The sequence below is a fragment of the Typopeltis vanoorti genome, chromosome 5 (assembly GCF_054136105.1).
Source record: "Typopeltis vanoorti isolate ZY-2024b chromosome 5, IOZ_Tvanoo_1.0, whole genome shotgun sequence".
Lineage (NCBI taxonomy): Eukaryota > Metazoa > Arthropoda > Arachnida > Uropygi > Thelyphonidae > Typopeltis > Typopeltis vanoorti.
In genome coordinates, this window is record NC_143553.1 from 128,246,936 (window position 1) to 128,272,825 (window position 25,890).

General features: G+C 34.8%; 1 long non-coding RNA gene across 1 annotated transcript; it reads left to right on the forward strand.

The window, feature by feature from the left end:
* The first annotated feature begins 3,011 nt into the window (after nt 1-3,011).
* LOC150106804 (uncharacterized) lies at nt 3,012-14,725 on the forward strand. The gene is made up of 4 exons (XR_016548330.1): nt 3,012-3,143; nt 5,309-5,389; nt 10,526-10,588; nt 13,860-14,725. It is a non-coding gene; the product is annotated as an uncharacterized LOC150106804 (long non-coding RNA).
* The last annotated feature ends 11,165 nt before the right edge of the window (nt 14,726-25,890 follow it).

The following is a 25,890-nucleotide window of genomic DNA, read 5'->3' on the forward strand; positions in this document are numbered from 1 at the left end:
CCTCAGGCAATCGCCACATCCACAATTGTCCATCCGATCAATTCTTTCAATATATAATTATTTTCTTAATAAGAAAGTACAATTTCTTGTATAGAAACTATATCTTATTGAAGTGCATTGACAAGAAATCAAATTTCCTGTTAATACAACTTTAGTAACAACATACTAATATAGTGATAATCTACTAAAGCATCAGTCATAGTTTTCCTCCCACTCGAAACTGACAAACTGACAGTTAACACAAACAATTAATAGCATGATAGTAACCTCATGAACTTAGCTGAATTGGCATAATTTAAACCAATCCTAGTGTACTCTTACGACTTTTTCAGCCATACATCCACAGACAATATTCTTTGTTACGCTGATTTCAAAAATGACATCAATTTTTGGAAACACGTAAGGCTCTTTCACAAATAGAAAAAAAAAATTTGAATTCAGTCCACAAAAGTGTTGCAAACTTTTAGCACATTCAGTGCCGTGAGTAGGTAAGGTTGAATAATAATCCAGAAACCCTGTTCTACAGACCAAAGAGAGCTTTGTTGTTTAGAGCTTAGTTCTGAATTATTACATGACTTCACTAATTATCATCAACTGCAAATTTTAAAACTTTTGATAATGATGGTAGTATAGAATTTTGGCTCATCATGTATCATAATTTAAGTATCAAAAGTTGACTTTAAAAAAAAAAATTAAGAATTTAGATAAACGAAACGACCTTACGGATTGATAGTAAACACGTGACAACCCCCCAAAATGAGAATAATTAAACGCATATGGATAAAAAAAAAAAAAAAGTGATCCGTAGATCAGCCTCTAGCAGTGCGGCGACTATCACACCTCAATACGCCTTAGGAGGATGGTAAAAGTTGCCGCACAGTGAGAGGCTAATCTGAGTCGTAATCAGAGGAAATATGCTGTTCTCTAATTCATATTTATCGCCATGGCTTGATATTGTCGGTAAAAAAAGAAAAAATCTTTTTGTTTATTTTTCAGTTCTGTGGGAACGTCCTCATAGTAAAGTCGAACTGTAAATGACTTTTTTCCGATTTCTACTTGGGCGAAGTTTTTTCTTGAAGAAGAAAAATGGATAAACAATCGTTTGTATAAGTGTGAGTCAAACATGATTCACACGCGTAATTTACACCTGCTTCGTTCGATTATTTTGCGATAGCAAACACAATCCAGCGTGGAATAATCGGATTTGCTACCGAAAAACGAAGATAGCGCTGAAATCTCGTCTATCAATAGTTAATGAACAAGTCGTTTGATAAGTGTTCGCTAAGAAACAATGAATCATAATTGCTGTAAAAAAACAACAACAAAGGAACACTTTATTGTCGATTAGATATATTCCTAGATATCTCAGCCCACTCATAAGAGTGGGATATCTAGGAATTTGTTAATATCCAATTACTCTGCCACATTCCATCTTTCGTAGGTAGAATTCAGATAATAATGAAAGAGGGAGAAGACAGCACGTTATTGCACAAATATTCCCATAGTTTGTTTATGACGACGTCATTTATATAAGGAAATAATACTGTCAAACCTACAAGTAGAGAAAAGGAAAGAGATATTCATATGGAAGCGATATTAGCGATATTTTACACTTATATTAGTCATGAAACAAAGTTATTTTATAAAAAAATTGATAAAAAATCGTTATAAAATAACTGTATACACTGATAGAGATAACATAATTTATTAATTTGAATTGTGCCAAAAATTAACACGTGTTTAAGTGAAGATGAATTTACGCAAATCAATCCAATCGGTTCCATTATCCAGGTTTGAAACCATTATTATTTAGTTCATTAACTGCATTAATGTGAGAGAAATTAATAATAATAATAATAATAATAATAAAACTTGCGTCACTACACGATGCATTGCATAGCAATGAGTCACGCAGTGTTCACTTGTGATCCTCACGAGGCCTGTGTCTTATGTCAACAAAACGTTTCAGGGATGAACAAACACTATACCCGCAGTGAAGTTTCATAGTTATAGCATGTCTGCTTCCTCAGTGCAGTAAAATCGTAAAACTGCTGCAAGCAGCTTCCAACGTAGTAAATGAAAAGACTACATCAGTAAACATTTCAGTTTTCCTGAGTTCATCCTGTCTGCTGAAATGACGTTTGCACATAAGACAGATTACGTCTGGTAACAGTGAAAGGTATTTTTATTATGGTTAATCTTTAAAATAAATACCGAAAACTTTTTTACGAGAAATAAAGTGAACTAGTGGAGAAATCCTATAAAAAACCTACTTGTATAACTGAAATTCAAACTCTTCTGGACAAGAGTAAAAACTGAAATTTTCTCTCGTCACACAGTGACGAGAGCAAATCAATGATTTCGGCATCCCCCTAGAATTAAAGTGCTACTATAATTACGTTCATCCAAGTTCGGAAATGAAATTTTTATAGCGCATGACGAAAATGATTATATTCTATTACAGTAGACGAACTCGCTCAGCTTGGAGCGTCCGACAATAAAGAAAAAAAAAAAAAGGAATAAAGTCCAGTACAGTACATAGCTAAAAACAGCTATGTCCAGCTTTGATGTAATGAATGTAACCAATACACCTGCGAAAGATATCTCCTATATTGTCTCCAATTACCTATTTTCATTCTTGTTATGTTTTATTATCATGCTTACAGTGACTTGCGCCATGCTGGTTACAAAACCATGCCACCCATTTGCGTAGCCAAAAACTAAAGGGAAAACAAGCGGATAAGAAGCGCACGCACTCACACACACAGTAACAATTGATAATATAACTGTTATCTTCCATCTGCGAACTAATACGTAACTTAGAGAATGTGCTGATTACTTTTCCCCCACTCCTTGATTGGATAATGACAATTGTACTATAGGTCATCGGATGTTTATATTTAAATCTCAGGAAAGCTCTATCACTCAAGCTAATGCAAAGCACTCTAAAGAGATCATCCAGTCTCAACTTCTTCGAAGACACACCTTTAAAAGTAGCTGTTGATATTCTTCTGAATTTGTTAAGTGACGTCTGTTTACAAGAAACAATGTCCAGTTCAGCATTATCAGATGGCAGATCAGAATTGAATACAAACCCTGTGCAAACAATTTCAAATGAAAGTAAGAGCAAACAAGATGATAAGGTGAGTGTTAGGTTAATAATCAACTGTAATTATAACACGTCTTTATCGTGACTTCATTAAGAAATGTGCCTCTCGATGAAGGACTTACTAAGTCCTTAATGCATACAGATTTTAGAGAATTTCTAATATGCGTTTTTTAAACTCACACCCAGTAACGTATGAAAGGGTGTCTAGGCTTGAGCCATTTTTTCCTCATCCCAGAAAAATATCCAAAATAACTTTCAATTTGCAGATGTAGAAGTCTTTTGTTTCCGTTCAGGGCCTCCTTCTCTTTCTCTACCTAATCACAAGAAAAAAAATCTTGGGTACGACATTGAATTATGAAGGTCGCTTTAGCTATCTGATACTGAATCATCTACTAACCTCATAACTGATCTGAACTTTTAAATCATGAATGAGCAGATTGTCCAGTTAAAGAAATAAAAGTGGACTGAGAGCTAAAGACAATCTCGACAAATATTAGAAAAAACGGCTGATGAGAAAAGTCAGGTAGTCTCAAAGTAGCACCCGCCCAAGAAACTCTTTCAATGGCCCAGTCGGTCAGTCATTTGACGTAACTCTTAAGGTCACGATATAACTTTAACAATTCTTATCCGTGGATATGAACATTTGGTAATACTTTTAGGCAATTTTATTAAGATGAATAATCGAAAAAGTGTTTTGACAAAAAAAAATAATAATAATAATCTGCAAAATTATTAATATGCACTTCTGTGGTTGAATAGTTTTCTATGGGTGACATGCTAGAATTATGATTTTCCATAAAAAGGCCTAGTCGATTCTTTTCCCTGAAGATGAATTTTCCTGGGTCTCTATTCTATCAAGTTTCAAAATTCAGTTAATTTGGTTATAGGTTGTATTTTGATTTAGATGAAGACCGATTGCATCAGATGGAAGAAAGTCAGACTACTTCACAAATCCCAATTGAAATCGGAAACTGTTCCAGGAAGCAACACAATTTCTAAAAAACCAGTTAAGCAATCGAACTCATTTTGCGCTCCATCTTCCTTTCAGCATTAACAACAGAAGATTACCATGTAGAACGTCATTGTCACCCTCCATGCACATTGACTACATTTGTTCTCGAGATAATTTCATTTCCTGTCTTCGTTGACTGAGTATTGTTAAAGTGCCTTTGATAATGCTAGTTTCAGCTGGTGAAACGTTGGCTTGTAAATAATATTAGTCAGTTTATTTATTTATTCGTGTGTGGTTCACCCCTATCCTCCACCGTACCTTAGCACTGGTTGAGCCCTCCTAATGAAGGATTAAGTATGTATTTATAATTTAAGGTCCGTGTGTGTTCAGGCTGGTTTGCCTGTTCTGGGGGACGGAAAACAAGAGTTTCCGGGTGAAAAAATCCTCTACCACCGTATGAGACCGGCTAACTCACCTTTAGTCGAAAGAGACCAGATAAAGGTTCCGCATCATGGACGGGAATCGAACCCAGGTCTTTTCGATCAAAGGGCTTCGTCTATACTGACTGAGCTACATACAGAGGCTCTATATAAGTCACTGAATTATTTATTTGCATTCCATTTTCACGTATTTTTGTTTTCAGAAACTTCGAAGTGAACTCTTGTTCGTTAACTAAGAAGAAAAACGTCCAGTGTAATATTAATACTGGACGTTTAATAATACAAGTAATAGTCTCCAACCAACAGGTTCGAATCATACCATGGAGATATTGATGTTTATGAATGTAATGAAGTGGGAGACCACCACCTCGCTTATCGACGTCCTGAAATGCCTTAAATAAGCTATGTTTGGTCTCGAGAGAGTAGGATTTATGGTGATTAAAAATAATAATCTTAGTCCACCCACGGTAACTAACGTGCTATAGATTTACAAGTTTCCGTGAATGAGAGCCAAATAAAAAATGCAAAAATTGAATAACAATTAAGGTTATAACTCTCTCTCTCTCTCTCTCTCTCTCTCTCTCTCTCTCTCTCTCTCTCTCTCTCTCTCTCTCTCTCTCTCTCTCTCTCTCTCTCTCTCTCTCTCTCTTATCTAACCTGACAAATTAGTATAAGTATTAGTATAATAGTATCTACTAATAGTATAAGTAATAGTAATATATAATAATATAACTAAAAGTAATAGTATAAGTACCATTAATGCTGTAGATCTTTTTTTAAAATATAAATTTTCTTATCGATCGACAGGATCCCTGGAATACAGCAATCAAAATTTTGGAAGAAATCATACAAATTCAAAATGCAGATCTCAACCAAAGGGAAATAATAGTAAGTGCAAATGATTTTTATTTATTTATTTTTATTCATTGTTATAATGCAGCTGTCTCTCTTCATTTGTAATTTTAAATCTTCCATATGTCAGCGTCGTCGCTAATAAGTGGGATCCTAAGTATGAGTAGACGTATTGATCATTCAAAAAAAAAAAAAAAAAAAGTACATGTATCTGTGCCATTTTATTTTTAATTCTTTAAATTATGCTTTAAAGCTGTGACCTAACCATCTAACATGTAGAAAGTTTATTTTTCACTTGGTTAGAGTATAATAAATTTAGTTTAATCCTTTATCCAAGTGTGAGCAAACAAAGTTTGCGCCTGAAAGTATCTTCAGGACTGGGGTAAGGTGGTACAACACCGGGCAACTCGTTGCAAAGGTGGAGCAAGCTCACAACACTCCTATCTCAGTATCTCCCATAATGCAAAACACATCTCCTTGCAGGTATGTATAATGTTATGCATTAAGGATAGGGCCACTACCCAGACTAGTTTCGACCTTTATTGAGGTATCTTCAGTGGGAGCCAGGCCCAAGAGTAGATACCAGGCAGAAGCATTAGCAAGGTATCTCCACTTCAGGGCCTGGCTCCCACTGAAGAGACCTCAATAAAGGTCGAAACTAGTCTGGGGTAGTGGCCCTTCCCTTAATGCATAACATTATACATACCTGCAAGGAGATGTGTTTTGCATTATGGGAGATACTGAGATAGGAGTGATGTTAGCTTGCTCCACCTTTGCAACGAGTTTCCCAGTGTTGTACTACCTTACCCCAGTCCTGAAGATACTTTCAGGTGCAAACTTCGTTTGCTCACAGTTGGATAAAGGATTAAACTAAATTTATTATAGTCTAACCAAGTAAAAAACTTTCAACATCTTTCTCTAAATCCAGAGTAATTCAATAAAAAGGTGGCATACCGTTTGGCAACTCCTATAGGTAGAGATGACCTTGCTAATGCTTATGTCTGGTATTTCTACTTGGGCCTGGCTCCCACTGAAGAGACCTCAATAAAGGTCGAAACTAGTCTGGGTAGTGGCCCTCCCCTTAATGCATAACATTATACATACCCGCAAGGAGATGTGTTTTGTATTATGTGTTTTGCATTATGGGAGATACTGAGATAGCAGTGATGTTAGCTTGCTCCACCTTTGCAACGAGTTTCCCGGTGTTGTACTACCTTACCCCAGTCCTGAAGATAGTTTCAGGCGCAAACTTTGTTTGCCCACACTTGGATAAAGGATTAAACTAAATTTATCTAGCATGTAGCGAAACCATGCTACACTGCTAAACCTCATAAATTCAAATTTAATTAAACTCTTTGAGAAACTATGAATGTTTGTTTTAAGAAGAAAGAAACAGAATTGAATGCTCTACAAATTGAACTACAAATCGATGATGATAGAATTTATCAACAGCTACCCGAAGAAGTTCGCTGGCCCTATTAAATTATTTCCACTTTTCAAACTATCTCAACTATTTCCAATTAAAAAAGTTTCACTGTCAGGAAAGTGAAAGTCATTCTTCCGGTCTTTAAAATTTTTCAACCTAACAAATTCCCTTCATAACTTTATGTCTAATATGAGGCCTTAACAGCTGTTTCGCACCGTAAATCTGACGATGGATGTATTTCTGCTATACGAAGATAATTAATAGTGTCATTTAGAAAAGAAATTTTACGGTTATACAAGATATGGGATGATTAAGAACAACTGAGACTGATTTGGCTTAAGAACAACCGGTGTTGATAACTGAGTTATGGTTTTTCGAAAAGCTCTAGCATGGGATACTAAAATAAAATATCATCACTCGCGATGGATTGAAAAAATCAGGAGAGATTTAATGATTTGTTTTCATTAAACTTTAACGAAAGTTCCAAAAATTTTTAATTGTGGCCATCAGCAGAAATTACCTGAATTTTAAGACTTCGTTTCACTTTAATTTTGAAAATTATTATTCTTAAATATTTATGTTTAAAGTTTAAATTAATTTTAATTAGCTTTATTTACTTCATAACGTTATTTACTTCATTTTAATCAAAAAATAATAAACAGTTATAATTAAATAAAATAAATTAAGAATATTAAGATTTGTAAATCTATAATTAATAATTATAACACACTAGTTTGCAATGCTCGAAATACATTCTGATGATAAATCTAATAACCAGTTAAATACAGTATGATTAAAAAAAAAAAAAAAAAACTAATGTCTGTTCATCTAAGATTGTAGTGCAAAATTTGAACTGCAAAGCTAGATGCACTCTAAAATTGGTCCAAAAAGTTTTTATATATATGTACGAAAAAGAATAAAGATTAAATAAACTAATTAAAAATAACAGCTCCTTGTGAAATTTTGAAAAATCAAATTGGAATTAGAAACATTTAATCAATATTTGCAAGCCTATGTTTATATATCATATTTATAACGCATGAGTGTCATGTATACACAAGAGATTAAAAGGAAAGAAGTAATCTGTTTATGTAGGTGCATTAAGGAACAAGGTTTTATCTCATGACGTGACAGGAGGAAACTATTGATATTAAAATCACCTTTAATCATTTTCAACGATTCGCTGAGATAGGATAATTCCTTGTGAACCAAAGTTTTTAAGGGTTCTTCCAATTCATTCTTAATGGCTCGTTAAGAATGAATTGGAAAAATTAATTTGGAATCGCATCCAGAATACGATTGCTAGTTTGACACGGTACAGCATAGTTGGTTAAGGGAGCAATCTGTTAGGCCCAAACTAGGTTAATTTTTATGAGGAGATATCTTTTTATCACAAGAAAAATGGATTATGACAATCGTTGTGATGTGATTTCTTTATATTTCAGTACTGTCTTTCACAGTGTCCGATTCGCTGCCCCACCGAATTAGCCACGATCATTCTTCTACTTTCCTCTAAAAATATAAAAGCATCAACACTTGCTGTCAGTAACATTACACAGTTCAGTTTCGAATCCACGGAACCAACTTCTAATCTTCCTCCTTTCATTTTATCTGCATGTTCTTTGGATTAGTCTTCCTCCCACTGCTTCTCTCCAAGAGCTAAAATCCCTAGCTGTTCAAAAAACATATGAACAAGTCTCTTTCTCCTTAAAGCAAGTCCTTCCTTTTCCGTCAAAGCATGGATTCTTGCCTGTGCTTTGAGAGACAAGATGGACAGTCAAGAAACGATCCAGTTGGGCACGGAAACAAATCAATGAGCAAGAAGATGATGATGAACCACGCCATACTGCTGTGTGCCGACATGGTTTGGGGAAATGGAAGTTAAAAAGACTAAAATGGTCAAAACATAGTCCCGTTATGAAGCACAACAGAGAGCACCTCTGGGAAGAGACAATCGTCTCTTCTGACTAGAGATCTGGTGGAGAAATGACCAAATGTCTTTATCAAGATTTAGGTGAAAGCTTATCCAGGAAATACTATCTATAATTGGGCCATAAATGGACCAGCAGTGTAATTAGGTTTGTGAAAATAAAGGATTTATGACTTTCATGTTTTTGCGACGTGGTGTAAATAAAAGAATTGTATCATTACCAGAGACCTCCAGGGAGTCAGGGACTAAGCGAAGGAGGCTACATATTTTCATTCACCACCACCTCCAAAGTAAGCTGTTCTCATGTGCACTGCCCTATGAGAACAAAAATTTAGCTCTTAGCGCTTTTTTTAATTGCATTCATTTCACAAATTTCCATGGATGCCTTCTCTTCTCGCCCTCTATGAAATGAAAAATTGGATCTACCGATATCATGTATTAACATAAGTTTGGTTCTCTATATCACTTCTCTTTCTGCTGCTTAGTGGTCTGAAGTCCATACATTCTCAATTTGTCTTCATAATTTCATCTTTAACCCTCTTCATTGCACCCTCTCCACTGTATTTCCATCACCTCGAAAAAGAGAATTCAAAGCGAAGTCGAATCAAGACCTTGTAAAGAGGCAAAAGTGATTTCCTTATCCTTACATGTGAATGCACCTTTCGTAATTGCAATTATCCATTGAGTTTTATTTGCGAGCCTTGCTAAATGAGCCTGAACTTCAACTTCCTATCTACTAAAACGCTAACGTCCCTAGCCTGATCTGTTTTCTTCTAACATAATCCTACCAATATAATACTTCATTGGATATCTGAGTACACAAATTTTACATTTACTAGCATTGAATCCAGCTTATTCAAATAAATTTGGAGGTGCTGAATGTCAGTTACATTTGTGATTGTCCTGCCCATCTTCAGCAAAGAGCTGTATGTCTCCCGTAAATTCCTCCCAATGTCATTAATGTTACTGAACAATAATAGAACAAGGACTATTCTATTGTTGGATACACCTTGGATGCACCAGCAGCCACCTTAACAGCCACGTTTTGAATATCTGTCAGTCAGCTATCCTGTTATCCAAGAATATAATCCCATATCCTGCAACTTATGCAACGGCCTTCAATGCATGCGGTATCCTGCCAAATGCCTTAGCAAAGCCCAAAAGTATATATACATTTCCATGATGTTCATTGCAATGTACAGATTCTGTGTCAACATTTCTGTTCAATTATTTCATCGTCCGGAAGAGAGATCACACCGAGCGATGAAAATCATCTACCATCTAAAGATATTCACAGACATTCATACCCACGATAGAATTTGAATCCACACCCTGTTGAATGTATAATAGATTGGATACGCTATCCACTTGGCCAATCAGGCTGGCGAAGTTGCAGTAGAGGTGGTTCGAACTTGAACAATTTTCAGTTGTACACGTAATATTTAAATTACACTTCAAGTGTTTCAAGAAAGAAAAATAATTAAACGGTATATGTCACTTGACAAGTTCTTACCGATTCGAAGAGTTATTGTTTTCCAGGTAAGAGTCAAATACTCATACACTTTGTGAATCGTTAGTACTATACGTATATACTTGTATATCTGAAACTGCAAAGATTCGCATTTTAACTAATTTCACACAAAACCTAAAACCATGCACAGATCTAAAGCAACGATTAACGCTATGCGAACTTTTCCATGTTAGTTATATTACTGATTAATGATATTATGTTTTGGATAAAGAATCTTGTTAATACGAGTATTCAGTAATTCCTTTCATCGTATCTGCTTAATCACATTTTGCATAACATTTGCAGATTGAGCTCCAAATGAAAAGGATCGAAAACTATGAAAGATACTGCTTGGAAATAACACGAGAGGTAAGTGACTCGGACTTTCAATCACAATAACAGGCATTTGGTATGATGATTCTAAAGTCTATCGAAAACCTCGTCGGCTAATTTCTCTTTTTCTTCCAGTAAACGTTAAGCAAAATATTCGTTTGAATATATATATTTTATTATTATTTTACAGTTAAAACTGAACAATTAGCTAAAAGGTAGGAAACAAACTTGCCGATCATTAGCTATCATTAACCGTTCCTGAAATCTCAGTGACGGATGTCGGAATAAATGAGAAAGTAAGCTCACCTAATTGCTCACGGAATTTGGCGAGTATGTACTTGTTTCGGCATGATTACAAGAAAGGCCACATCTACTTGAAACTTCTACTTTCTTCAAGAAAAGGAAGTCTTATGGAAGAGTTTGATGGAAATCGAGACAGTTTCGACAGATTTCATTCGAGAGATTGCAAATGGTAACCTCCAAAACTATTTCAAGATCTGCCTACCTTGGACAAAATGGGGAAGTGGAGATGGAAAGTATTTTGCAGCAGACTATGCGGACAGGAGCGAGAGCCAATTTCTATAGCAGAATTCCATCCATGAACATTCTGACAAGCCTTTTGATAATATTAAAGAAATGATTACATTCCTATGTGAGTTCCACCCGTGTGAAGTCTGCTTACCTATCGTATATTAGTGTCAGTACCGTGACTAATCTTAAGAGTCAGATAATCCAGAAATTGTGTTCTAGAAACCCAAAATGCAACTTTTACAAGCCGCTTCAAACCAATTAGTTGGTGGCAGCTGCGGTCTCACACCGGGCATTCATTTACCACCTAAAGGCATCCCAAAACATCCATGCCCAACGTGGGATTCGAATCCATAGCCTGTTGATCGGAGGGCAGATACCATAACCGCTCAACCAACAAGGCAGGCACGCGAGGAAAAAGGATATATAACCAAAATTCCATATAAAAATGTTATCTGGTTTATTCTGGCTTATTGCAACTATAATTGATAAGGACTTAATTATATTTCCTCTAATCAATCCGAGTACAAGCAAATCTGGTGTCTATTCACGACAGTATTACCATGTAAGAACAATGACTTCATTATTTCTTTAAAACTTATGTCATTTTTTCTCGACTACTTAGTGGAAAAGCAGTGGAACGCAATCTTTAAGTCAACTTATGATATCTTTGAAGATTTCTGTTCTTTGCTGAGGAAGATCCTAACAAGAATTGTTTGTTCCTTAAATTTAGAACTCATAACGAAATTACTGTTCTTAGAATAGAAGCAGTGTATATAATGTAATTAATTTTATGCGGAGACTACGGGTTGCTTATACTTGGCATGAACGAGAATCTCCCCATCTTAAAGAAAAGCTTCATGAGTGCATTAGCGGTTCAACAATACTATTTTTTTTTTTTTTTTTTTGAAATCATAATTTGGAATACTTTAATGTTCAGCTGTCAAGGCGTACAAATGCATGTAGTATAAAATTCAACTCATTTCAGATGAGATGTTAGTGGATTCTTCAAAAGAAAATTAAATACTATATCCGTAACGATGCTAAAACTGACAGCACTGCATCTCTAAAAACAGCGGAAGTATTTAAAAGAAGAAAAGCATCGAGTCTAGAACAAAGCTTACTTATTGTTGAAACTACGTAAAGTAGTTCTATTCGGGTACAGCGATGGTAACACAAGAAAAAAGTCTGACAATATCTTAATAAAGCCGAAATTTTGTATGCGAACATCTTCCTCGGTGTTCTAGGACTTGAACGCAGCTGTATCCGACCAAATGAAACGTGTCATGCTTGAAACAATGCTGCACAAGCGTCCGAAAGGACATTAGCTTTTATTGGAAGATCAAATTATGTTACCAAGATACCAGGATATTTTTGCAACAAAGTAATGCATGTAGCCACATCACAAACACCGTGCTAAGTACTATCGAATCGAATCTTATGAGTACTTTGTGGGTATTTTTCGAGAATCTAATCAAGAAGCCTTCATAGGCCAAGAATTGTGGGCAGAAATAATAAAAAAAAAAAGCAACTATTCAACTGTAGAAAATTGGTGTAAAGTTTTATTTACACTGAAAACATTTTCGAATAAAAAAATCTCCATCAAATTGTTTGTTTTGGTATTTGCGATGCTATATTGTAAATATAAATACTTCCGAAAATATGCGTTTTAAACTTGTCCCTTTTTTGGAAAATTTTGTTTATAAAAAAAAGAAGATGAAATGGATTGAAATGGTTGCCAATCAGGAAATGTTAAGAAAACTGGAAATAACGGGAACCTTTCGTAGATATAAAATAAAAAGCGGTATTGCAGTTCACGCTATCGGAATATCCATGGTCCGCCTTTTATTCCCTTATAGGGAGTAGGCGAGGCAGTATTAGCCCAATCTAATTTTTGGAGACAGGAGGAAGTTCTGTTTCCATCGTCAGCCAATCAGGGATAGATGGCCCAAGATTATCACTATTTATGAAAGACATTCGGTGAAGATGGCGACCGACACGTGAGCCATCTCGTGGACCCTAAACCTAACACAATATATTAATTGTCTGAAATAGTGTGGGTTCTACGGTCGATCTTCTTCAGTTTACGGGACAAAAAAATCCAAATTTCGGGGGATAAAAACCCGCTTTCTCGTGCCGGAGATCGACTAATTCGGTAGAAGAAAGACTTAGAAAAAGAGTCCCTCTAGTCAGCGATTAGAATGTACTTAAGTCTATCTTCGGGCGGTCTAACACTGAGAATACATATGCCACTTCCATTGATCTACACCGGCTCTCTATTAGAATAAAAGTAACTTATTTGCTATAATTCAGCCAATTCTGATGATCAGCGTAGTCTTAGTTGCTGTTAATTGAAAGTAACTTTAATTAATTGTAACTGAGATACAAAACTATACTCTTCGTGAAGTATAACATTACGTTTACTAGATGTAACACAGTAGAGAAAAAATGCGTGGAGCAACTAAGAAGAAAACTAAATTAAAATATTCCTGTGACACCAAGATACAAGAAACAGAAAAGATGGACATACAAGCTTGTTCAATACATTACGTAAGAACAATTATGGATAAATGCAAGCCAAATTATAATTCCACACTGAACTATTTTGAAATATTCCGAAATACAGAGAATTTAGGATTTTCTCTTCCACGTCATTTTTATACATAATTTAACGTAATTTAAATATACTTTATTTATTACTTTGCAATTTTTTAGATTTGAGACCTTTTATTCTGTTATCGTTGAAACGTTTAACTTTTTTTCTTTTGTTTTTTTGCAGCGAGACTTCTACAGGCAACTGTGTCACGACCGGATATATCCCAAACATACGCACGTCTGAAAAAATAATCGACTGGCTAGTCTTCGACGTGTGTTACCCTAGTGTAACTGTCACTGTGATTAGGTGCGGTTCCAAAATGCCCTCCCAGAAAACCATCTCAACTTACTTTGGATACCAGTGTGTGATCGCAATGTACCAATGTGACCAGAATGGTCAAAACGATTATATACGAGTCATGTCGCTAATATACTATAATAACAACATTATGTATGATTGTTTATTATATTTATTATATTTAGCATCATCAGCTGAGTCAACAAATAGTTCGATTTTGACTTGAATATGCATTTTGCGCGATCCGAATCGAATCTCCATTGCTTTATCGAGTTTAACCTCCTCCTCTTTGTTAAAACTAGATAAATAAATAAATAAATTATGGGACTGTCGCCCTTGTCAAAGAAACGATCATCCTCAATGACAACCATCATATAACCAAAAACACGCTGAAAATTACGACAGTTGTCATGCGGTTGTAAGAATGACCTCCTACAAGAAAAGGTGAGCCTCTCCTACTCTGAACTGAACATTCATATGTCTGTATGTTTATAATGATTATCAGCTAAGACTTACAGTAGCTTGCACAGTAAAAGAATCTCGAATAATTTTTAAGGAACGCCAATATGTGGCGATTTTCCATAGATGCACAATGAGTGGCATTTGGACAGGATGTAACATTCAGTTATATACCTGATTTTTATAAGCATAGAAAATCCAAATATTGTGATTAGCTTAACATACAAATAAGTTTATGTTTAAAATCATTATTAAACTGTATATTTCATATTTCAATCTTTTTTATTTCTGAATTTTTTTCCATGCAGCATAAATATCTTTTGTAGCCAGTTGTATTTATATGTATCAACCAAACTTTTGTATTCCATCATATTATTTAGAGTATTTTGCATGCATTGTAACTGCCTTAGGAAGCTAATAAAAATAGTGCATTTCAGGATTAGATGTGCATTTTTAAAATCCATGTTTCACAATTACTTATTTAATTAATAATAATAATAATAAGTAAATAGAGTAAACTAAACTAAACAAATGTACGCCGTGTTTACACAAGCACTGAGACGTCTGAACATAAGCATTACTTGCGAATATAAACTCATAATTCCCCATAAATAATCTCTCTCTCTCTCTTGCTCCCTTGAGAAGTTCCATTTAGAGGGACTTCCTAAGCTTTTGACTCCCCCCCCCCCCCCGACTTTCCGCAGCGGAATTTTAGTGTTATATCCATACCCACCAGCGAGTGTAAACAAGCAGGTTACTAGTTCACATGCGAACCGTCGAATATCCAGTGCGAATTTGTATATTCGACGGTGCGAATGTGAACTAGAATTTGTGTGGCCTTTTCCACTGATGGTGAGTTAGCGCGTCTCATATGGAAGTTGCAGATTTTTTCTCAGGGAAACACAAATTAATAAACACAAAACAAAGCTCACAACCTTATCTTTGTCGGCCATAATCCAAAGCAAATCAAACAACGCAACTTGTATTTCACGCGAAACTCCCTAACATGATCCACAGTCTTCTCACGTCTTCTATGATAGCCTACTGCTTTTCTTGGTAACACAATTTCCTATTGCATAAATATATTAAGTAGAAGGCCTGCTGTGAAAGGAAAGAATCGTACTGAACGGATTACGAAAATTTCTCTGAATTTGTGTAGTAACACTGTGATAAATGCACTCTGCATCGCTACAGTTAGCTATCTCGCTCTGGACTACCGGAGCGCTCGAGGTGGCAGCACCTGGTACTAAGACTGAAAAACAATCAACAACAAAAAAATAAATTAGCATTGCCACTGTTCACACATATCTGTTACAGATTCGACTACTCTTTAATGATCTTCTGACATTTTGAAAGCACTTTATGGACAACCTGTGTAAGTACAATATATTTTTAAATATCACAAATTACTTATTAACTTGACAACAGATGGCAGCATTTGTGTTAAGAAAAACCGTCTATTAAGTTTGATTTTCGCATAACTACTTTAGTCCGTGTTTAAAACCAAAGATTTCAATTAATTATTGCAGAAGTAATGCTCCTGTATACACCGATAAGGACAGTCTAGAAATATTTTAGTATTGTCGTTAGTTGTTTCCAGTCGCATTTTTCATAGCTATAGTTTAGTAAAAACACTGACATTTGATTTCTTTAAAAAAAAAAAAAAAAAAATCTTCTGGTCTTACTAGTATCTCATCAAATATACTTAACATTTGGTCTCTGGAATTAACATCCATCCCATATCATATGCAGACTCTTTTATATTCCGCTCACATATACTCCATGGCATGGAAGGAAGCCTATATTCTCCCTCATTAAAATAAAAAGAGAGAGAGAGAGAGAATGGCGGTCGTCCATAATTACCTTCTTCACTATCTAGAGGCTAATAAGTGATCACTTTTTTCCCTTCTTGCTCCTTCCCCCCTGATGCTATTAGAGTATTCGAGGACTAGGGAGGTGAATCATTTCTGTTTTACTATATTTTTACTCCTCATGCAGTGAGAGTCTCCTTCTCTTCCAGGTAATTGCCTTATCGAGTAGGTTGAATCTCAAGGTTGATCAAATAATCCCCCCCCCCTCCTTTAAACAAATGGAGTAGATAAGAAGTGAAGGCAGTAGCAGCCAAGGCCAAAATGGACATATTATCTCAAATGTGATAACTACAGTAATAGACATAGGTTGACTTAGATCCAAATGGGAGGTCCTTTCTGGATAGATGATCTGTGAAGAATATCCTGATAAGGGAACTGAACATCCGTACTTAAAATGTCAGAACTTTGAAAGTGAAAAAGAAAAGAAGAGCTGTGTCGTGTACTGCCAAAAATAAATTGGGATATTTATGGAGTTTCTGAAACAAGAATAGAAGAAAACATTACTGAAACAAGTAATTACATTTTACATAGTACTGGTGGATATCATGATCAAGGCGGAGTTGGAATTATGGTCCATGAAAGATGGAAAAATAACATTCTTGAATAAACCAGTTACCCAGAGAACTGCAACTCTTAGATTGAAAATCAATTAGTAGTGTGATTTAAATGCAATACAAATACAGTATATGCACCCACTTCCAGTCATTCAGATGAAGAAATCAGTAGTTTCTATGAGGATCTCTTCAACTCTCAGATAGTACCTGTAGCTGGAAAATTGTAACGAACGATTTTAACTGTAAAGTAGGCAAGAAACAACACGGAGAAAGTGCTTTAGGTGTTCGAGGTATGGCAAAAGAAATCAGAGAGGACAAAGACTTGTTGAATTGCAGAAAGCGAGGAATTGTATATAGGAAATACTTTCTTTAAAAAGCGAATTAAACGAAATGGACCTGGAGATCACCAAATAGAGAAGTTTTTAATGAAATTGATTATATTATGGTGAACAACATGGAATTACTAAGATACATCTGTAATTAACTAGATTAATTATGATAGTGATCATAGGCTAGTGAGAGCAAGGATAAAAATAAACAAGAGGGAGAGAATAAAAGTTTTAATGAAAAAAAAAAACTACACTAGAAGGTAAAGATATAATAAACCATGAAGACAAATTTGAGGAAATGTTTTCCTCAAATTTTTCTTCATGGCTTATTATATCTTTACCTTCTAGTGTGGTTTTTATAATGGAAGTTGAAGGGAGAAAAGCATGAATCAACCAGGCTTATCTGATAAAATGGAGGAAATAGCTTCATCCATAATAGAAGTTATTAAAAGTTTAAGAAAATCATTACCAACAAATAGACCCTCTAGGGAAAAACGTACTTTACAAACACTTGATCTAATAAAAAAAAAAAGAATACAGAATATGTGGAAGTTAGAAAAGAAATCAAAACTGACATCGGAAAATATAATTTAAGAATAATTTAGAATATAATAGAAAACAAAAATTCTTTGAAAATTATCAAACAAGAGTTATACGGAAGGAAAAACATGGATACCAAAATTGCAAAATAAGCAAGGAACAGTACAATACGATAGAGAGGAAATAATGAAAACATGTAGCGAATTTTATAAGGACCTATATACAGGCAAGGAAACAGACGTAAATCATCTACTATATTTAGATGAGGATGATATAATCACCCATAGTGATGGAAGAATTATAGAAAGCCCTCAAGTCAGCAAAGAACAATAAAAGTCGAGGAGAAAAATAGCATCCTGGCAGAACACATAAAATCAGGAGGTTCACAGTTTCATAAAGTCATATTGGTAATATTCGATTATATTTTAACTACAGAAAAAATTCTAGTGCCGTGGCATAAACCTTGATTATCTTATTACATAAAAGGGCAGAAGAGATTATATCAATAACTACAGGCTAATCACTTTGCTATCACAATTGTACAAAATGTTTATATCCATTATATTAAATAGGATCACAAAGTTTTTGGATGATGCACAGATATATGAACAAGCAGGATTCAGAGCCAGATTCTCTACAATAGATCATATCAACACTATTAAGCAAATAATAGAAAAAGAATATAATCTTCCTGAATATTTAGTGTTCATAGATTTTGATAAAACCTTTGATTCTCTATATCACTTACAAATAATACAGCTTTAAACAACAAGCCATCCGAACAAAGTATATCCGATTATTAAATGCAATATATCAAAATTCAACCGCCAGTATAAAGTTAGAATATCGAGGAAGGAATTCGATATTTGGAGAGGAGTAAGGCAAGTAGATCCTCTATCACCCAAACTGTTTTCTACCAGATTAGAGGAACTTTAAGAACGTCTTTAAGTCTTAAAGTCTTTAAGAACGTCTCATGGGAAAACTATGGAATTAGCATCAATGGAAAAAACCTCAATCACTTTACGTTTTGCAGATGACATTGTTCTGCGGTATCCGGAGAGTTCATCGAAAAACAATTTACCGAAAGACAATTCATCGAAGGCAATTAATCGAACAACAATTCATCGAAAAAGCAATTCACAGAATAAACAATTCATCGAAAATCAGTTTATCGAACAACAATTAATCGAAAAAGCAATTCATCGAAAGACAATTCATCGAAAGACAATTCCCCGAAAAAGCAATTCACCGATGAGCAGTTAATCGAAAAGACAATTCATCGAAACGCAATTGATCGAAAAACAACAATTCATCGAAAATACAGTTCACCGAAAAATGAATTATAAGGCGTGTGGGGGCGAAGATGTGTGTGCAATTTTTTTTTTTTTTGGTTTGTTTTGAATTATTTTGAGAGGTATATATATCTTTTTATTATCCTACTATTTATAACTACTATTTATCCTACTTCGTTCGGAAAGCGATTTTTTGGCGGGGCATATTAGTTGCAGTGAATGATATCCACTGAGGCGGGTATAGTTGAGATGTTAAAAGAACATTTCATAAAGGGATTTCATCCTCGTGAAATTTTTTAGCTCATATTCTAACCGTTGATGAAACATGGTTTCGTCACTATGACCCAGAGAACAAACAACAGTCAATGGAGTGGAGGCACAAAAGTTCTCCATGGCTAAAGAAGTTTCGAACCAAACAGTCAGCAGGGAAAGTTCTTGCCATTGTCTTTTAAGATATGGATGGTGTAATCCTTACCTTACCTCAAGAAAGGTGAAACTGTTACAGCAGCTCTGAAGGAATTGAAGGAGGTACTGAAGGAAAATCGGTTCGAGAAACTAAGCAGAGGCGCGTTGCTTTTGCAGGACAATGCACCTGCTTATGAAATCCAACAGACAATATACGAATTGGGATTTCAATATCTATCTCAAACACCATATTCCCCAAGACTGGCCCTAGGGCCGAACCTAGAAATTTTGTCGCCACGTGCAGTAGCATATTTTTCCGCCCCTTCCCCTTAAAAAACTCTTTTACTTAATTATTTACACACAAATATAAATATACGCAAAAGAAGAAATCCATCGGAATCAAATTGGGACTGCGCGGTGGCCACAAGCAGTGGGATACGCACAGTCGCCATAAAGTGGAGTTGCTCCATCATGTTGGAAAATGAGGCCCTACACATTCTCAATCTGGGGAAACACAAATTTCTCTAGCATATTTAGGTATGCTACTCTCGTAATCGTCTCCTCATGGAAAAAATGGCTCAACAATGCGATCATGCATGATCGCATTGTTGAGCCATATTTTCGAACCAACTCGAAAATTCCAAAACAGAAGAATCAACTTTAAGAAACATCTCATCTCTGGAAAATGGAAGACTAAAAAAAAACTTGGCGTGAATGTATATAAAAAAGTCCTCCATCCTAAACTTATTTTCTACAAAACTGCAGAAACCGAGAAGAGAAAAATTCTACTGCTCATTTAATGAAACTGCTGGAAAGGACTTCAGCATCCTACGTTTTTCAAGGATGTCAAGCGCCTTTGTCAGAGCGTTTAACCTGAAGGTGAGTTAGCCTGTCTCATACGAGGATGGAAGGTTTTTCCTCTCTGAAACTTGGTTTTTTCCTTGCCGAAAAACAGGTTGGAAAAACACGCAGGGATTTAAGGCCAGTTGCTTCTTCCATAATTCAAAACAACTCAACCCAATTCCAATTTCCTTTAGCACTGTGTTTTCTAACTGTGATCTGCCGACCACTGGCATCCTTCAAAAGTCGAAGTATGCTTCTAAAAGGTTTACAGGTTTGTTTTTTAAGACTCTTTATTCATCATTTCTTATTTTGTTATTTTCCTTTCCTAGAGAATATTTTAACCTTTTATTTATTTTTTAACAAACTGTACCGATTACCTCCTCAAAACCCAGAAATATACCCACGCATATACTCATCAGTATTCTTAGCCTAATTTTCCCTTTATTAACTGCAATTACTTGCTTTCGAGGTTATTCGGGAGATAAGTGCATGTGGCACTCCTGTCCTCGAGGAATAACAGAAACAGGAGTAAATAAGTGAAACGTGATTGAAAAATCTTCAGGAATGAATTTTTTTCAAGTTTTCCAATATTTTTACTCTGAATTCCTGTATATTTTATTATTATATTGTGAAAAATATTTACATCAAAGAATCAATTTACTATTATTAGTAGTAGTAGTTGTAATATTAATGATTAATACTATTTTCCCTCATCCTCCTCAATATAATGATTGTTGGTATAGCAATGCTGCTTTACTAAGGAATAATTACAGAACAATATCGATTCTTATTGTTTTTCTTGTCCGATTTGCCTATTTCCAGGAGGAAAAGCCTAGTCATCTCAGTATTGGGCCTACTAACTTACGTTCAGTAAATTTATTTATTTATTACATTTATTAATGAAAAAATTTTATTTGGATTCCGTATTTGAAACGTTTATAAAAAAATGTCGAACCCTTCCAGTTTTCAGTTCAGCTATATTCGAGGCTACAAAGAATAGTGTCGAAATTATGTATACAATAACTCGCAGACTTATCAGAATTCGCAGAAGTTTTCAGAACAAGAAGCTGAATGTACGGTTCAGTTTTAGTTCGTAATGGATCACTTGTATCATGACATTTCCATCAAGAAGTTCCTAAATGATATTAACAATTTCGCTCTGGCTGGATGAAATTTAATGAAATTTTTAATTTCAATCGACTAGATTTATTGTGACAAAATTTGGTAGAACGAATTTCTTAGCCTATTCCTCCCCTTATTAACTGCAATTACATGTTTTCGAGGTTATTCGGGAGATAAGTGCATGTGGTACTCCTGTTTTCTCTACAGATAAATCGCTAACTGTACAATAAAGCAGGATGTACACTTACATTAAATGCTCTAAAATGCAAGAAAATAATTATTATGTTTCAATGACGACTTAAATATGTTGTCTGTATCATGAGTAACGTTTCGCATTGTTACTGAAAATTTTTAAACAATACTTTGCAAGAAAAATGACTTTTCGATGAGTTATGAAACAATTCATCGAAAAAGTTTCGATGAATTGTTTTTTCGATGAATTGCATTTTCGACGAATTGTCGTTCGAGGAATTGGTCATTCGATGAATTGCCTTTTCGACGAATTGCCATTCGTTAAATTGTCGTTCGGCGAATTGTTTATTCGGCGAATTGCTTTTTCGATGAATTGCTGTTCGATGAATTGCATTCGATGAATTGTCTTTCGATTAACTGTTTTTCGATGAATTTGCCTGTAACCTGTTCTGCAATATCATCTGCAGAAGCGAAGCTCGGAAAATGCTAAATGACCTTGATAGAGAAAGCAGGAAAAATGTTTACAGATTAATCTAACTAAAACCGAACTGATGAAAAATTCAGATCAAACCGAACCAAAATTAACAGATAATCGTATTAAAATTATGGGGGACTGTATATGTCTTGGTCAATTATTTAGTTTTAAGGAAAAACAAGCTAAAGAAATAATTAGAAGAATTACACAAGGAAACAAAGCATTTTGACTGTATAAAGATATTATCTGTTAAGAGATTTACCTTATATGACTAAAAAGAAAACTCTTTGATATGTGCATTATTCCAGTGTTTACCTATGGAAGTGAAACATGGGCAACAATTAAAAAAGTTGCGTGTGCCCAAAGAGCCTTAGGCCAAAAATTCTCTAAATACTAGAATTAGAGAGATGACTGGAGTAGAAGATATTGTGACGTGTTGTAAAGCATGTCAATAGAGATGAGCTGGCCATATTAGTAGACTGCCAGGCGAAAAGTGGAAAAAAATAAGCATTGGGTGGATACCAAGAGAAGAAAAGGTCGCTAAAGAACAGGATGGAGGAATGATCTACAAAGGTGACACGAGATGGTGAGCATTGACTAAATACAGATAGAACTGGAAAGTTAAGGGAGAGAGTCCTATATTGAGAAATGGATGGGCAGAGGCTGAAGAAGAAGTATAGCTACTATTACAGCAAGTATCTCCTAGCTTATATCATCTACTTCTGGATGTGACATGGAAGAGTTAAGATAATCGTGCCATTGCGCTTGTCATTTTCAAAGCATCTAACATCGAGAATTATTCAGCAATTTTTCCCTGGTCAATCACTGCGTGTTACATTGACTGTTCCTTTTTATATTTCTCTAAAAGTCTCATTTACTTCTCTTACCTTTGTTAATACCCAGGTTGACTACCTATCATTATGATTTGGTACTTTTGCCCATTTATTTTGTGAAAACTAGCATTTTGGGACAATTCTTTGTATTTATAATGTAATTTACATTTAGGTTCAATATCATTCATTAGAAGCAAAATCAACAAATATTATAATAATACAAGCTTACATGACTACTAGCGACCACAGTGATGATGAAGTTGAGAGAGTATATGTAGATATTGAGAATCTAATTAAACTGACCAAGAAGGAAGATAATCTTATTGTCATGGGGGATTGGAATGCAGTCATTGGTGAAGGCAAAGATGGTAGTGAGGTGGGAAAGTATGGACTTAGATGCCGAAATGAAAGAGGAGATAGACTTTTGGAGTTCTGCCACCAATTCAATGTGATCATTACTAATACCTGGTATGAGGTACCAAAAAGAAGAAGGAATGCTTGGAAAATGCCAGGGAATATAGGAAGGTACCAAATATATTATATTATGACAAGGAATAGATTTAAAAATCAAGTAAAATCATGCAAAAGTTACCCGGGAGCGGATGTTGATAGTGATGACAATTTGGTTTTATTGAAATGTAATCTGAAATTTAAAAAGTTGTCACAACCCCAAATGGAACATACGTAACCTGAAAACAGAGGAAAACCATAGAAACTATAAATAGCAAACTGATGAAAGCATTAAAACTGGGGAGAGGGAAGAGAAAAACATAGAGGAAAAATGGACTCATTTTTAGGATACAATCATCAAGGCCGCCAATGACTGCAAAGGATTAAGGAAGAAGCAAATAAAAAAACCATGAATCACCCAGGACATTCTAGATCTGATAGATGAAAGAAGAAAATACAAAACCTCCCTAAAGGAAGAAAGCAAAGACAAATATAAACATATAAAAAATATGATAAATAGAAAGTGTAAAGAAGCAAAAGAACAATGGTATACAGAGAAATGTAAAGAAATACAAGATCTAACAAAGACTAGAAGAACGATAAAGCTTATAACATTATAAAAGAAATAAGCCAGCAAAACAAGACAAGAAGTACAATTATCAAAAATAAACAGGGGAATATACTTATAGATAAGGAAGAAATTTCTGAAAGATGGAAGGAGTACTTAGAAGATCTATATAGTGAAAAAGATCTAGATGCCAAGGCTACAGAAGATGAAACAAGACTTGATATGGAAGAAATTGGTCCAACTATATTAAAAGATGAATTTGAATGGGCACTGAATGAATTGTCAGCCAACAAGGCACTAGGCACTGATAACATCCCCTCAGAATTAATAAAATACTCAGGGAAACATAACTAAGGCATACCTTTTCAAGATCATAAAGGATATTTATGAAACAGGGATCATCCCCAGAGATTTTACACAATGCTCTATCATACCATTCTTAAAGTAAATAATGCAAACAAGTGTGAAAATCATCGAACAATAAGCTTAATATCACATGCTTCGAAAATACTACTCAAAATTATACAAAAAAGACTAACAAAGAAGGTTGAAGAATATGTTGGCAATGACCAGTTTGGATTCAGGAAACAGCGGGGGACAAGAGAAGCAATCCTAGCACTAAGAACAGCTATTGAAAGAAGATTGGAGAAGAATCAAAATACTCTGATAGTCTTTCTTGACTTGGAGAAAGCTTTCGATAGTATTGACTGGAATCAAATGTTTCACCTCCTAAAAACAATAAAGGTAGATTGGAGAGATAGAAGGCTCATATTTAATCTTTACAAGCATCAAGAAGCCCTAATAGAAGCAGCCAGCAATACAACAAAAACCGCAATAGCAAAAATACGTAGAGGTGTAAGACAGGGGTGCTCTCTTTCACCCATACTGTTTAATCTGTACATTGAAGATGCAATAAATAAACTGAAAGAACTAATAGAAACCGGAATTAAGATAAATGGAATTGATATTAACTGGCTGCGGTTTGCGGATGATATAGCAGTTTTAGCTGATAACGAAAACAAACTGTCACCCTAACAAAGATGGAATAAATCTTCACACAGTACAGCCTAAAAATTAATTATAAGAAAATAAAATTATTAATTACAAGTAAAGCAAATCCAATGAAAATAAATCTGGAAATAAATAATAACCTACTAGAACAGGTATCCTCTTTTAAATATCTTGGAAGTCTTATCACAGAAGATGGAAGAAATCAATCAGATATTAAAGCACGAATAATCCTAGCCAAAAAAGCATTCTATAACAGAAGAAACATTTTTACCAGTAAAGGACTTAGCATCCAACTCAAAAAAAAGGCTAGTGAAAACATACATATGGAGCATTGCATTATATGGTTGTGAGGCCTCGACTCTAACAAAACAAGACATGAAAAAGTTGGAGGCATTTGAAATTTGATGCTGGAGAAAGATTATGAAAATTAGTTGGACAGAAAAGAAAAGTAATGAAGTTCTGAATATAGTTCATGAAGAGCGGTCATTAATGAAATCATCAATAAGAGAAGAAAAAGCCTAATTGGACACCATTTGAGGCATGGGGGACGGATTACAGAAATAATGGAGGGGACTGTAGAAGGAAAGAGGACACGAGGCAGACCAAGAATTTCATATATAAATAACATAATGATGCTAACTGGCGCTAAGAGTTATGAAAAGATAAAAAGGAAGTCACAAGACAGGATGTTGTGATGTGCTGCTATATTTACCAATATTTGGATTGATGCACCAAAGAAGAAGATCATTCATTATTTATCATGATCACGAAACATTTATCATGATCGATTCTTTGCAACCTGCCTGTAAAATAAACGTATGAGAATTGCTGTTTGTTTGCGCGTAAAATTATTGTAATAAAATATGTGTGGATCACAAAATACATAAAATAAATATTTTTATCATAAATCCTTTGAACCGATTCATCAATGTCATGTTATATCTTAACTGTGTGTCTTAAGTCTGTTTAGTGA